The 15761-nt window shown below is 44.5% G+C and overlaps 1 protein-coding gene and 1 non-coding gene across 2 annotated transcripts in view; one reads left to right on the top strand and one right to left on the bottom strand.

Annotated features, from left to right (window-relative positions):
- Nucleotides 1-15761, bottom strand: part of KCNH8 (potassium voltage-gated channel subfamily H member 8) — a 444159-nt gene that overhangs the window by 251115 nt on the left and 177283 nt on the right. The window lies entirely within an intron of this gene.
- TRNAF-AAA (transfer RNA phenylalanine (anticodon AAA)) lies at nucleotides 13223-13294 on the top strand. The gene has a single exon. It is a non-coding gene; the product is annotated as a tRNA-Phe (tRNA).

Raw genomic sequence — 15761 nt, 5'->3', positions numbered from 1 at the left:
ACTCCCTTGATACTTGACTTTAAGGAAAGCAATTTAAGACTTCTTTAGACTTGCAGTTGTTCGGTGAAAAAGAACTTGGATTAAATGAGAATTGGAGGATCAAGCTAACCTCTCTCTAATTGCACAAGGCTTTAGAGGGATTAATCTATGGTCTTTGCAGGGCAAGGGGAATAATTGTTGGTACCAATAAGCATAATGCCAACCTACACTCAGCGTGGTTAAGGGGGTCTGGGACTTTGGAACTACTTAGTTTAGGACCCAAAAGAAAATATTTGGAGATTACATTGCAAGCAATTGGACATAAAGTTATTCATTCATTCAATATATTTTTACTGAGTGCCTGCTACAGCCAGGAACTATTTTGAGTGTTGGGAAACACATCAGTAAACCAAACACAACAAATATCTGTCCTGTGTCCTGAGAGAACTCATACTATACTTCTGAGAGAAAGACAACAAACAACCGTATGGTTTATTAGAAGGTTTTAAATGCTACAACAAAAAGAAAAAGTAGAACAGGGTAAAGGGATATAGAATGTAGGAAAAGGTGGAATAAGGCCCTGGCGTGAGGTTCTCAAGTGCTACTTAATGCATCTTCTGAATATTAATAAGTAAACTGTGGGTTATTGCTGGTCCTCTTTGAAGCAAAGGATGGGAAGACCACAATGCAGATCTCAGGTCAAGCAAAAGCAAGAGAGAAGGAAGAAAAGCTGGATGCGAGTGACTTAGATCTCAGGGCAGTTCCAAGGAAAGTTCTCCAAGGCCATCACGGAGTCATCTAGCCAAGCCAACCATCAGAGCATCACCGCCTCTCCTTGGAACGGACCTGTTTCAGCAGCCCTGCCTCGCTCAGCCACTGGCTGGTAGCAGCCCTAGCAAAGACTGGTCTGTGCCAACACGGCGATGTGCTTCAGGGGACAGCAGCTGGGGTTAGCAGCCTTGCTCTCCTGTAATCAGAGATATGAGACGCGCTTTCTCGTGGTCGCTGCTGTTAGTATAGCAGACGTCTCACGTGTTTAGCAGAAGAGCACCCCTGCCCGGTCACTGCACCTCCATCTTCCCTGGGAGATGATGACTCCTCTCCGTGGGCTGCCTTGGTAAACTATCCCACCGCATGCGTGGGGCAACCTTCACTGGAAGGACGGGCAGTCCTTCCTGCTGGACCAGTCATTCTTTCTTCTCTGGTAACTCCAATTGTGAACAGTGGGACCCAAGATCAAAAGTGAAGGAAGCAGATTTATTTAACAGAAAACACCAGAAAAACCTTGCCCATTATTCCTGCTTCAGAGACCTCATGGAACACTACTGCTTCTTGCCTTTTTCAAAGACTGGTTGCTCATTCCTTTCTTTGGTTCCATATGTTGCAACACATGCTTTCAATAAATTAATATTTTTGCCTCAGATAACCAGAATCTATTTACATTTGCATGCTGGATATATATCTGCTTCTCATGGTTAAGAGCTCTGAAGAGGTCAATACATATAAAAGTATTTCGTGCTGTTTGACTATTAAGTAAGGAGTTCACCTGAATACATAATGCTTTCATTCTTTAATCATCACCAAGAAAGGTCAGGCACAACGATGGCTGTGTGTGCCTGTTAGTTGCTCAGTGCTCTCTGACCCTTTGCAACCCCAAGGACTGTAGCCCGCCAGGCTCCTCCGCCCATGAAATTCTTCAGGCAAGAGTGCTGGAGTGGGTCATCATTCCCTTCTCCAGGGGATCTTTCTGATCCAGGGATCAGACTCAGGTCTCTTGCTTTGCAGGCAAATTCTTTACTGTCTGAACTATCAAGGAAACCAATAGTGCTAATTAACAGTTCAGTGTTAATATTTGTTAGGGGAGTTCAGGGTGGGTATTTGTTATAAAAATCTCTGTATTTTGTGTACATATGAAACATTTCATGATTTTTTTTCATTAAGGAAACAATTATTCAGCACTTCCTTGAACATCAAATCTAGTATTAAGCTGGAACAAAATCTTTTCAGATTGCTGGATTTAGAAAAGACCTTTAGAGATGATGACAAGGAACTCTTGATTGTAAAGATGAAGATCCGGAGTTCAGGGTGGGTGAGTAAACTGTGCCAAAGGGCTAATGTTAATTGTTGAGAGAGGTGGAATTAGACCTCAGGTCATATGATTTTCTGTTTTATGGGCTTTGTGCTAAAACACAGGGCATTTCTCCAAACATTAAAAAACAAAAGGAATAATTCTCACATGAGGAAATAATGTAGCTTTTATAATTTTAAAAAAGGAAACATTGTACTTATATATGTCATTGATGAAAAAAAAAAAGCCAGTACACATAACAAATTCCACATTAATTAAGTCCTTTTTAAGCAATTAGGTGCAGAATTAGAATCTGTTTTTAAAAGCTCGGGCAAGTAAGGCAAAATGGATGGAAAATATGTCCTACGGGAGAAAAAAAAAAATGTCCTACGGGAGAAAGCTAAAAGTTTGAGATGAGAATTTGGAAACAAGGAAATAGGAACTGAAAAGAGCTGGTTAGGGACGTCCTGACAGTTTCCCGGTTTAAGTCTATGACAGCAGTTTCAGGTGCCCGTTGAACGCTCTCCGAGAACACGGCGACGCCGAGCACCCGGCGCGTCTCTCCCATCGTGGAAACGCGCCTCTCGGCGGAGACTCAGTAGCGCGGTGCCAAGCTGCCCCGCGTCACAGCTCGGCGGGCGTGGGATGCAGAACAGTCAGGCGCTTCCTCCTCTTCCCATTTCTTTCCAAAAGGCAGCCGATGTCTCACCAGCACTGGAGGCCAAACCCCGGTGCCCGGGGGAGGCTCGCTGGACCCACCGAGCTCAGCGGAGCTGCTAGCGCCGCAGGCCTGCCCCAAGGCAGACAGCATCTTGAGAAAAACAAGGCTGTGCATAACATTTTCCTGCTCGCTTCCATACGATCATAGGCACTTCGCGCCAACAACAAGAGAAGCACCCAAGAGACGCACATGGAGAGATTGCACTTGACCCGGCGAGGGAAGGAGGGGCGCGACAAGCTGAGCGAGTATCAGCGGCAGGTATGCACGACCAGGCGTGAAACACACAGCTAGTGGGGAGCTGGCGTGTAACGGGCTCAGCCGGGCGCCCTGTGACGGCCTGGGGGTGGGACGGGGTGGGGGGCGGAGGCCCGAGGGAGAGGCATATGGCTGATTCATGCTGCGCACCGCGGAGGCTGACACAACCCCGTAAGGAAGCTATCCTCCAACTAAAACAAACAAAATCAAAGAAACATAAAACAGACCCCAGCTGATTGCATTGAACAATACCAGCTATTTCCCAGAGCTTCTACATATTAAGGGTTGGGATAATGAAGATATTTGTTTCTATCAATGTATTACTTGTGGCTTTTGCATATATATATATATATATATATATATATATATACATATATATACACACACACATAACATGTAGATGTATCGTCTCTTAAAAAATGCACTTATGAAATTTTTAAAAAAATACATTTTGAGCCTATAGCTGTAATTAAAACAGGATAATTTGGAATTCTCCTAAACCATAAGAGCTTCAGTTTGGTAGTCAACCTAACAGGTATGGCACATTCATCTTCAGAGGCTGGCAGATCAAATGGGAAATACTTTGACTTTGCCATTCTCTGTCTCAACTACCCAAGCCTGCAGCTGTAGTGCTAAAACAGTAATGAACAGCATATAAACAATGCACATGACTGCTTTCCTTTGTAAAACAAGCATCCCACCAGATATGGCCTGCAGTCCCTACTTGGCCATCTCCCTATGTAGAAGCCTACAGATTACTCTGCAACAGTGGTAGCTCTTGAATCTTTGGAAATCTCGACCAGACTCACCTGCCCCAGTATTCAAGAAGCACTATTTGTTAGTGCAAGAATCAGGTAGAGTCTTTGCTCAGGTAGAACTGAGATTATGAATGTCATAGTGGTACATGCTAAAAGAAGATTACCCAGATAACCCTCCTCCAGAATAGAGGGTAACTATATATTTTCTCTTTCAATAATGAGAATAGACTTAATTACACTTCACCTGAAAAATAGGCTTAAGTGTCAACAACCCAGAGGGATCTCTGACAAGGCTTTTCTTCCAGTTCCATCAATAGAAGCTACTTTGTGGCTCTCTAAGCTGCATTACAGAGCAAAATCCAAGCAAATCGGAAGGCTGAAGGAGTGAAATGGAGATTGCGGTCAAAGAGTCTATAGAATCAGGACAAAGCAAGCTAAAACATGTGAGAAAGAAGCTAAAATACGCAAGAAATTTCTACTTTGGCAACCTCTTTTATTCACGAAGAACAGGTAGCTTTCCAAACCATTAAAATCTATTAAAACCATTAAAATATATTCTACAAATAAAACAACCTTAGGCAGAAGGGGTTTTTTTTAAACCTCAGAATACATTCTGAGGTTAATATTTTCCCGTTCAATAGTATCTTTTCTTAGTAGAATTGTTAACAAGATTTCTTTTGCTGTTTGATTCCTACTATATTTCTAAAACAGAGTGCTTTTTTTTTTTTTAATAGTGGGACATAACATTTCAAAAGATTATTTAGTGGACTTGAAATTGAATTCTGGGGAAGTCAAGACTTCAAGAAAAATAGTTCTCCTTATCATAGAGGCAATCAACCTTCTAGTTATAGCTTGTTTTACTGTCCATCAGTACAGATGTGCCAAGCCATAAGATTCTTTTTTTTCACTTGATGTCAGTTATAATGTGGTGTTCCTTGGGTCCTCTCATCGGCACTCTGTAGATTAGTAAATATTAAAAAACAAAGACAGAAAAACCCCAACTCATGGAGTCTCATCTCTAATATGCACCCAATAAAGCACAAAGAACAGGTAAGGTGACTTCTGCTGCAAATAACCGTTTTAGAGACATTCCTGACATTGACTTCTCTCTCATCCCCCAAATCAAGGCATCACTCAACATTGTCATTTCCAGGAGCTAAACTTGTGAAATCGGTTCTAAACCCATTTGCTCTCCCATCGTAATTGGCCACATCCTAGACTTACAGGGTTTCTCACACTTTAATCCCCTGGAGGGGCTCCTAAACACGGACTCTTGGACACACTCCAGATATGATTCAGTAGGTCTGAGCAAGGCCCGATAATTTGCATTTCTCACAGTTCCCAGTGATGCCGATACTACTGGACTTCACATCACACTCTGAGCACCCACTTGTCTGAGGGATCATCACCATGCGTGTGCATTACCTGCCTCACATGGCAGCAAAAATGATCTCTGAAAAATGCGATATTCAGCATGTGCCCTCCTGCTCAGAACACTTGGGCCTTGATGACCATTAGCCTAAGCATGACAGTGACCTGACTCCTGTTTCCTTCCCCACCCCCATGCGAACGTGGTTGCCAAGGACACTGGTGTGCTCTCCTTTTCTCACGTGAGACTGTCTCTCCCGGGAAATCTGCACACTCAATTCTCTTTGCCTGGGGGGTTTTCATTCTTTCCTCCATGGAGTAAATTCCCACTCCTTCAAAATTCGATTCAAATATCACTTCCTTGATGAAATCCTCCTTGTGCCCCTTATTTGGTCCAATCCCCCTGTTACCCTCCCATAACTGCCTGTCATTTTTCTGCGAACTACTTAACCGGTCGTGTGATTATTTGATGTGTCTTTCTTTCTCAAAAGGGTATAAGGTACAGAAGATCAAAAACTGTGTCTTTTTTTTCTTGCAATCTCCCACATGCGAAGCAGAGTGCCTAGCCTAAACATGGCAGGCACTTTAAAATCTGTATTAAAAGAACAGGGTTCCTCATTAGAAGATGAATTCCAATTTTCAATAATAAAACTGGTTGCAAGAGTGACCACCAATGTGTAGTAAGCATTCATGTGCCTGACACTGCGCTCAGCATTTGACAAGCAATATTTCATTTAAGCCCCTTAAGGATATGCTCTCACTATTACGGCCATATTCCAGATGAGAAAACTGAGGCTCAGGAAGTTGAAGAATCATCGCTATATTTTCTACCACTTATTTCCTTTATCTGATCCCTCTTAAAAGATTTAAGATATAAGTATTATCTCTGTTTACCTCGTACAGACAAGATAAAATATTGGAGAGTGAAACATCTTGGCCAAGGTCATGTACAGAAAGTCAGTGACTCAACCAGGACTCAAGTCTTCACAAAGAAGCTCATAATTTTTCCAGTCAAGCATGTCGGAAATGGCAAAAAGTGCTTTCTACAATAAGACGATTTTTACTACATTTCTGATTCAAATATGCATCTGAAAATGTGAATTCATTTGAACATCCTGCCAAGTTGTTAAAGTCTGACAATTGGATTGTTTCTTAGAAAGCGCTTTCAGCTTTGAGAGGTATTTCCATGCCAGAGCTTCTAGGGAGAGCAAAAATACTCCTTCCTTTCACGTTCAGAGGTGTCCCACTGTCTCCCAGGGATGCCGGTGCTGTTTGCAGGCTGCCAACTTCCTCTCCATTCTCAGCGGCCGCCTCTCCAGCTGCCACCCCTTTGCCTTTACTTTATTAAAAAAATATATATATTGGCTTACAGTTGATTTACAATGGTATAAATGGTCAGTTTACAATGGCTGCAATTTATAATGATTAGCTTCTGCTGTACGGCAAAGTGAACCAGTTTTATGTATCTATATATCCACTCATTTTTAGATTCTTTTCCATATAGGTTATTACAGAATACTGACTAGAGTTCCCTGCGCTCAACAATAGGTCCTTATTAGTTACCTATTTTATATGTAGTCATGTGAACATGTCAATCCCAATCTCCCAGTTTATCCCCCCCACCCCCTTAGTAAACATGATTTGTTTTCTACCGTGTTTAATTCTGTGACCTAGAGATTGCCAAGCTGAGTGAAGCAAGTCAGACAAAGACAAATGTCCAATGATATCTGTTTTATGGGGACTCTGAAAAGATGGTACAAACGAACCCACTGCCCTTGCCTTTTCTGGCCAGCAGGTGGGTGGGGAGGCACTCATCTCTCCAGGGCTCCAGGGTTCCTGATTCTGTTTACCCCCTTTGTGCCTGCATTGCCGCCCCCCCCCCAGGCAGCTGTGATAGAAAACCCTAACAGCAGGGGGGCCTGGGTGACTAACCCTGCAGACCCCAGCCCCGCATTCCTGAAGCAAGGACCACCTGGTCGTTTCCTATGTGAACATGTTGATTTAGTAACCTGGTAGATACCACTCCCTCTCTCTGTGCAAGCTATTTATTTAAAAGAAAAAAAAAAAAATGTCCAAGCAATGGAACTAATTTCAGCTTAGAAGCAGAAAGAAGAGGGGAGTTCGGGGTCAGAGGCTTGAGGAAAACTTCAGAGGAGAGGTGACCATGAGCTTGAAACAAAAGGGCAAAATGAGCTCCTGGGAGACAGACTCACACGGTATCTCAGGGCCATTCCTAGTGGGAGTAGTGCAGGGCTTCATTTGAAACAGCAAGAGAAATATTTGTATTCAGTGAGCAAGTTATCTATTAAGCATCTGTGAAGTATCAAGGACTGTCCTAGACATAGAGATACCATGATTAACACAGCACCAGAAAGGAAGGCTGTGCCCAATCTCATGGGGGGAGACAGATGCATAAAGGCAAAGTTATAACACAGTGGGCTTCTCAGCTGGCGCTGATGGTAAAGAACTCCTCTGCTGTTGCAGGGGACATAAGAGATGAGGGTTCAATCCCTGGGTCAGGAAGATCTCCTGGAGGAGGGCATGGCAACCCACTCCAGTATTCTTGCCTGGGAAACTCTGTGAACAGAGGAACCTGGTGGGCTACAGTCCACAGAGTTGCAAAGAGTTGGTTTATAAACGATACATTTTTTCCCTCACAGCTCTGGAGGTTGATGAGCTGGACGTCGGAGCTCAGAGTAGCAGTGCCATTGGGTTCTGGTAAGAACTGGCCTCCAGCTTGTAGACTGCCAGCTTCTCACTGTGTCCTCAGACAGCTGAAAGATAACAGGTGAGCTCTCTGGGCCCTTTTTACAAGGACACTAACCCTACTCATGAGGGCTCCACCTTCATGACCCAGTAACTCGCAAAGGCCTCTCCAAATACACCAGAATGGAATTAGGTCTTCAATATATGGATTCTAGGGGAAAGAAAAGCATTCAGTTCATTGGAGGATGAACGAAGTTCACTGCAGTTCATTCAGTTGGTACCAACTACAAAGAATGGGCTTCCCTCATAGCTCAGTTGGTAAAGAATCTGCATGCAATGCAGGAGACCCTGGTTCAATTCTTGGGTCGGGAAGATCAGCTGAAGAAGGGATGGGCTGCCCAATCCAGTATTCCTGGGCTTCCATTGTGTCTCAGCTGGTAAAGAAGCTGCCTACAACGTGGGAGACCTGGGTTCGATCCCTGGGTTGGGAAGATCCCCTGGAGAAGGGAACAGCTACAAACTCCAGTATTCTGGCCTGGAGAATTCCACGGACTGTATAGTCCTTGGGGTCGCAAAGAGTCAGAAACAACTGAGCGACTTTCACTTCCACTTCACACTTTCACAAAGAATGGAAGCGTGATGTGAAACAGAAGGATCAGACGGTCACAGCTGGTGAAGGCCTTACTGGTGAAACAGGCTTGAACTGAGTCGCGGTCATTTTATTAGCTCCACGTGAGCGGGCTTCCCAGGTGGCACGGTGGAAAAGAATCTGCCTGCCAAGGCAGGAGACGCAAGAGACGTCGATTCTATCCCCGAATTGGGAAAATCCCCCGGAGGAGGACACGGCCACCCACTCCCGTATTCTTGCCTGGATAACACCGTGGCCAGAGGAGCCGGGCAGCTGGCAGTTCGTGGGGTCCCAGAGAGTCGGACACAACTGAGCAGCCGAGCACCGTGCCTTGGGGAGGTGGTGCAGAAGGATCCCTGGCAGGGAGAACGGTAAGCTCAAAGTCACGGTGCCAGTTAGAATACGGAAGTTGTGGGGGAGGGGGGAGGGAAACACATAAAATAATAAATCACGCTGAAGTGGGGTAGGGCTGGGTGGGAACAATGAATGGGGCCGGGGAGGGGTGGGGCGGAAACGAAGAAGCCTGAGTGTGCAGAGAGAGACGGCGGACCAGGGGGAGCGCACCAACAGCTTCATCCGCAGCCTGGGCATCCACACGTGCCCTGGGAGCCGCGGGGAGCCACCGGAGCCTCTGCCATGGGATGGCTGCGTGATCGAGTTTGCCCGGTAGGAAGGCATCTTTGGAAGTGATGAGAAGAAAGGATTTGAGGGGGCTCCGCTGGAGACTGCGTGACTGGTACTGATGCAGAGGAATTATTCTGGGCCCAGAACCAGGGCAGTCTGAACAAAATCAGCAGCAAGAGAAGTGCTTTCCTAATCAGGGCAAAAGGGTCTCGGTGGGGGCTCCGGGGGTCTGAGCTTCTGGAAACAATTACTGTGTAAATTTGATGGGTGGCACTAACAGAGCACAGCTCTATTTTTATATACTTGTAACCAGTCAATATTTTATAATTATTCATGTTGGAAATATACTTCTATCATGTCTAGCATGGTGCAAATTTTGATGTCAGTTCTGTAATTCATACACAACTCGGAAGAGATAAAGCCTCTCGGTTGAGACGTCATAGACCCCTTCAAGGATCTCCTTTCAGGTGGAGAGATGTCCACGGCTTTTTGGTACGGTGTGGGCAACAGGAAACCAGCCCACAGGGCAGGGCTCACAGTTTCCCCAGGGCCAGGTTTTGGATTCAGGCATCGAACTGGGAGGTTCTGAGGGCCTGGCATTCTGGGAGATGGGTTCTTCTTGGAGGAACATGGCAGGGCAGAAAGAGATATTTGCTAAACGGCTATAATCTTCAAAACTTGCCTCACACATCTGCAACATGTGTAGGCCAAAGGCCCTACACCCATAAGAGCCCCAGAGCTTTGGTTTCAAGACTTCGCTGCTGCCATTTTGAGATTTTTGAATCTTTTTTTTTAACAAATGGGGTCTGCATTTTCACTTTGCAACAGCAAATTCTATGTAGCCTGTCCTGACAATGACTACTGAAGAATAGTTATATCATCTGGTCCTCTACTGGACATCTCTGAGGGTGGCATCGCTAGCTCTGTTTCAGAGAAAACCAAGATGATGCTCAGGCAAGCAAGGTCATTGAACGAGTGAGTGGGAAGAGGGAAGATTCCGCCCCAAGTCTTTTCAGCTCTAACTACTGATCTCTTTACACTAGCTATTCAGGGCAAGTCCTTCATCCAGGCACAGGAAACGCAGTGCGAAGACCTTTACCATGGCTTGCTGCAAGTTCAATATCATTTCTTCCCACCACAGAAAAAGAAAGAACCTTTCAAATAATGAGTTTCTCCTCTTTCAAAGGCAACATGTTTACCTCCAAAGAGTTTCAAACATTCCGTGTAGTTATATTTCATTTCTGGCTCCTAAAGATGGGAATGATGAAGAGCCACAGGTAAAAAAAATGAGTAACTCAGTGGGTTCTTTTTTAAACATTTTTCTCTTTTCTAAAAAAATTGAACCATAGTTGATCTACAATGTTGTGTTAGTTTCAGGTATACAACAAAGTGATTTAGTTATATATATATGTTACATATGCTGTTGTTCAGTCACACACACACACACACATATATATACTTTTTCAGATGCTGCTCCATTATAGGTTGTAACAACATATGAGGGTAATTCACAGTGCTATAAAGTAGGAACTTATTGTTCATCTGTTTTATAAATGAGTAAGTGAGTGTTGCTCGCCAGTCATGTCTGACTCTTCTGTGACCCCACGGACTGTATTCTGCCGGGCTCCTCCCTCCATGGGATTTTCCAGGCAAGAATACTGGCATGGGTTGCCATTTCTTTCTCCAGGGAATATTCCTGACCCAGAGATGTAACCTGGGTCTCCTGCACTGCAGGCAGACTCTTTACCATCTGAGCCACCAAGGCTCAGAGCCACCTGTTTTATATATAGTCAATCAGTTCAGTTGCTCATTTGTGTCCGACACATTGAGACCCCATGGACTGCAGCACTCCAGGCCTCCCTGTCCATCACCAACTCCCAGAGCCTGCTCAAACTCATGTCCATTGAGTCGGTGATGCCATCCAACCATCTCATCCTCTGTCGTCCCCTTCTCCTCCTGCCTTCAATCTTTCCCAGCATCAGAGTCTTTTCCAAAGAGTCAGTTCTTCATATCAAGTGACCAAAGTATTGGAGTTTCAGTTTCAGCATCAATCCTTCCAATGAATATTCAAGACTGATTTCCTTTAGGATGGACTGGCTTGATCTCCTTGCAGTCCAAGGGACTCTCAAGAGTCTTCTCCAACACCACAGTTCAAAAGCATCAATTCTTCGGTGCTCAGCTTTCTTTATAGTCCAACTCTCACATCCATACATGACTACTGGAAAAACCATAGCTTTGACTAGATGGACCTTTGTTGGCAAAGTAATGTCTCTGCTTTTTAATATGCTGTCTAGGTTTGTCATAGCTTTTCTTCCAAGGAGTGAGCATCTTTTAATTTCATGGTTACAGTCACCATCTGCAGTGATTTTGGAGCCCAGAAAAACAAAGTCTGTCACTGTTTCCGTTGTTTCCCCATCTATCTGCCATGAAGTGATGTGTGAATATATTTTATATACATACATAAATACATACATACGTTCAAGCTGGATTTAGAAAAGGCAGGGGAACCAGAGATCAAATTGCCAACATCTGCTGGATCATCAAAAAAGCAAGAGAGTTCCAGAGAAACATCTATTTCTGCTTTATTGACTATGCCAAAGCCTTTGACTGTGTGGATCACAATAAACTGTGGAAAATTCTGAAAAAGATGGGAATACCAGACCATCTGACCTGCCTCTTGAGAAATCTGTCTGCAGGTCAGGAAACAAGAGATAGAACTGGACATGAAACAACAGACTGGTTCCAAACAGGAAAGGGAGTACGTCAAGGCTGTATATTGTCACCCTGCTTATTTAACTTCTATGCAGAGTACATCATGAGAAATGCTGGGCTGGAAGAAGCACAAGGTGGAATCAAGATTGCTGGGAGAAATATCAATAACCTCAGGTATGCAGATGATACCACCCTTATGGCAGAAAGTGAAGAGGAACTAAAAAGCCTCTTGATGAAAGTGAGAGAGGAGAGTGAAAAAGTTGGCTTAAAGTTCAACATTCAGAAAACTAAAATCATGGCATCTGGTCCCATCACTTCATGGCAAATAGATGAGGAAACAGTGGAAATAGTGGCAGAGTATATTTTGGGCTCCAAAATCACTCAAATGGTGATTGCAGCAATGAAATTAAAAGATGCTTACTCCTTGGCAGGACAGTTATGACCAACCTAGATAGCATATTAAAAAATAGAGACCTTTGCCAACAAAGGTCCATCTAGTCTATAGTCTTTACAGTAGTCATGTATGAATGTGAGAGTTGAACTATAAAGAAAGCTGAGCACTGAAGAATTGATGCTATTGAACTGTGGTGTTGGAGAAAACTCTTGAGAGTCCCTTGGACTGCAAGGAGATCCAACCAGTCCATCATAAAGGAGATCAACCCTGAATATTCATTGGAGGGACTGATGTTAAAGCTGAAATTCCAATACTTTGGCCACCTGATGCGAAGAGCTGACTCATTTGTAAAGATCCTGATGCTTGGGAAGATTGAAGGCAGGAGGACAAGGGGGCAACAGAGGATGAGATGGCTGAATGGCATCACCGACTCAATGGACATGGGTTTGGGTGGACTCCGGGAGTTGGTGATGGACAGGGAGTCCTGGCGTGCTGCAGTCCATGAGGTCACAGAGTCAGACACGACTGAGTGACTGAACTGAACTGAACTGAAATATATGAATACATATATAAATATACACATATATATATTAGTGTATATAATTTAATTTTAAACTCCTAATTTATCCCCACCCCAACTTAATGGATCCCTGCCTTCCTAGTCCGCCATTATCCCCCAAGAGTTAACTACCACAGCTGGCAAGTCCAGCCATCCCTGCTCAGAGGCCAGGGCAGGGGATGGAGGGCCAGGGTGTCCTGGATGGCCAGCTGGGGTGGCCACGCTTGGAGGACTGACCTACATTCTGACTGATCCCCCTAAGTTCTCCGTGCATCAGTTTCTTGAACTGTGAAATGGGGGTATTACTGGGATCTGCCTCCAAGGGGGGATGAGAGAGGAAACAGGAGGAACGGCACAGGCAGAGAGCAGAGCACGGAGCTTGGCCTGCCGTGAGCACTCAGTCAGCGCGGCTCTTACTGTTTTATGCTGGTGTCTGCGTTACGTTGAGCTTCCTTGGTGGCTCAGATGGTAAAGCGTCTGCCTAAAAAGCGGGAGACCCGGGTTCAATCCCTGGGTTGGGAAGATCTTCTGGAGAAGGAAATAGCAACCCACTCCAGTATTCTTGCCTGGAAAATCCCATGGATGGAGGAACCTGGTAGGTTACAGTCCACGGGATCGCGAAGAGTCGGACACGACTGAGCTACTTCACTTTCTGTGTTAAGTTAGGAAGGCTGACCTCCAGGAAGCGAAGGTCCCAGGAATCTAGCTAGCTAGGCAGCATCGTGACAGCTCAGTCATTTCAGGACAGTCCCAGCTAAGCGCTTCCTAATGAACGCAATGAGACCTGAGCCACACGTCCACCTCACTTTGCTCTGATCATCCTGGCTGAAGAGCTGCGGCGAGCACAGGCCCCCTCAATAAACCATCTGGTGTAAAACTGCTCGTTCATTAAACAATGAAGCCTTAACCGTGGGTGTAGAAAAGAACAGGCTTTCTCAGCTTATTCAGATATATGAATAGCCGACCGGGAAGGCTGCCTCCATTTACAGGGACAAAGCCTGAACCCAGGCAAATGGAAAGAACTGCAGGGCAGACCCTTCCGTCAAGTGGTGCATGCCGCCCTCAGCCAGGTTCTCTCTGGGCCCTTTCCTTTGGCTACCGTCTCTTTGAAGTCATTACCTGTATTTGCATCTCTGAGCGTCACCTCTTGAGTGCAAAAGACGTGGGAGGAAAATATAAAACATTAATCTTCTATGAGACTGAACGGACTTATTGGGGAATCATCAGAACATCATAAAAGCATCATAAAATGCTTTCTATTTCAGAGCAGGCAAAGTCTCAAATGAGGTTTTGAATCAGGCTGGAGAAAGTGACTGATGGTAGCAAAAATAACTGGACCCACGGTTTTTTGATAAGTTAGTTGTAGGGAGCACGGTCCCTATTTGGCAACCCTTCAGATATTATGAAAACTTCAAATTTTCCAAGCATTGAAATTAAATATCTTGCATTTCTCCAAAGACATACAGATGGCTAATTAACACATGAAAATATGCTCAATATCACTCATTATTAGAGAAATGAAAATCAAAACCGCAATGAGGTATCACCTCACACCGGTCAGAATGGCCACCATCAAAAAGTCTACAAACAATTAATGCTGGAGAGGGTGTGGAGAAAAGGGAACCCTCTTACACTGCTGGTGGGAATGCAAACTAGTACAGCCACTATGGAGAACAGTGTGGAGATTCCTTAAAAAACTGGGAATAGAACTGCCATACGACCCAGCAATCCCACTGCTGGGCATACACACCGAGGAAACCAGAATTGAAAGAGACACATGTACCCCAGTGTTCATCGCAGCACTGTTTATAATAGCCAGGACATGGAAGCAACCTAGATGTCCATCAGCAGACGAATGGGTAAGAAAGCTGTGGTCCATATACACAATGGAATATTACTCAGCTCTAAAAAGGAATACATTGAGTCAGTTCTAATGAGGTGGAAAAAACTGGAGCCTATTATACAGAGTGAAGTAAGTCAGAAAGAGAAATACCAATACAAACTAACACATATATATGGAATTTAGAAAGACAGTAACAATGGTCCTATATGCAAGGCAGCAAAGGAGACAAAGGTGTGAAGAACAGCCTTTTGTACTCTGTGGGAGGAGGAGAGGGCAGAATGATTTGAGAGAATAGCACTGAAACATGTATTTTACCATATGTGAAATGGACGGGCAGGGCAAGTTTGATGCATGAAGCAGGGCACCCAAAGCTGGGGCTCTGGGACAACCCGGAGGGATGGGGTGGGGAGGGAGGGGGGAGGATGTACGGGCTGGGGAGACGTATGGGCCCCCGTGGCTGACTCATGTCGATGTATGGCACAAACCACCACAATATGGTAAAGTAACTCCTCTCCAATTAAAATAAATTAATTAATTTAAAAACTAAAAAATAAATAAAAATGAAATTAAATGTCTTCTTGCTATACACACACACACACACACACACACACACACACACACACACAACCCCAAATTCATTTCAACAAATCTAGAAGTGGTGTTTTGAAAATGTGGCTGCGGTGAACATTGGGGTTCATGTATCTCTTCAAATTATGTTTTTCTCTGGATATATACCCAGGAGTGGGATTGTTGTATCATATGGTAGGTGTAATTTTAGTTTTTTTAAGAAATCTCCATACTGTTCTAATATAATATCACAAATCAACTATATTCCAATAAAATTTTTAAAATAAAAAAGTAAACATCTTTTGGGCACACTTCCTATCAAGAGTTGGGGTCTAGGTGACCCCTCAGGAATCTGGGTGTCCCTGTGTCCGCTCCATCCAGATACCGGTTTGGGATGGAAGCCGTTGTGCTAGGTGATTTCCTAAATAGCTCATGAAAGGTCTTCAGCTTCCGCCTGCTTCATGCGAGCCTAGACTACCCAGAGCCTGCGGGCTGCGGGCAGGCTCTTCCAGCCACTGTCCCAGCTGAACCCACACGTTCAAGACGCCAGACCTGAGGGACACCATCCAAGATCCTGCA

Source organism: Giraffa tippelskirchi, chromosome 2, assembly GCF_054371585.1.
Source record: "Giraffa tippelskirchi isolate mGirTip1 chromosome 2, T2T-mGirTip1v1.2.pri, whole genome shotgun sequence".
Lineage (NCBI taxonomy): Eukaryota > Metazoa > Chordata > Mammalia > Artiodactyla > Giraffidae > Giraffa > Giraffa tippelskirchi.
This window is presented reverse-complemented; position numbering and strand designations above follow the sequence as displayed.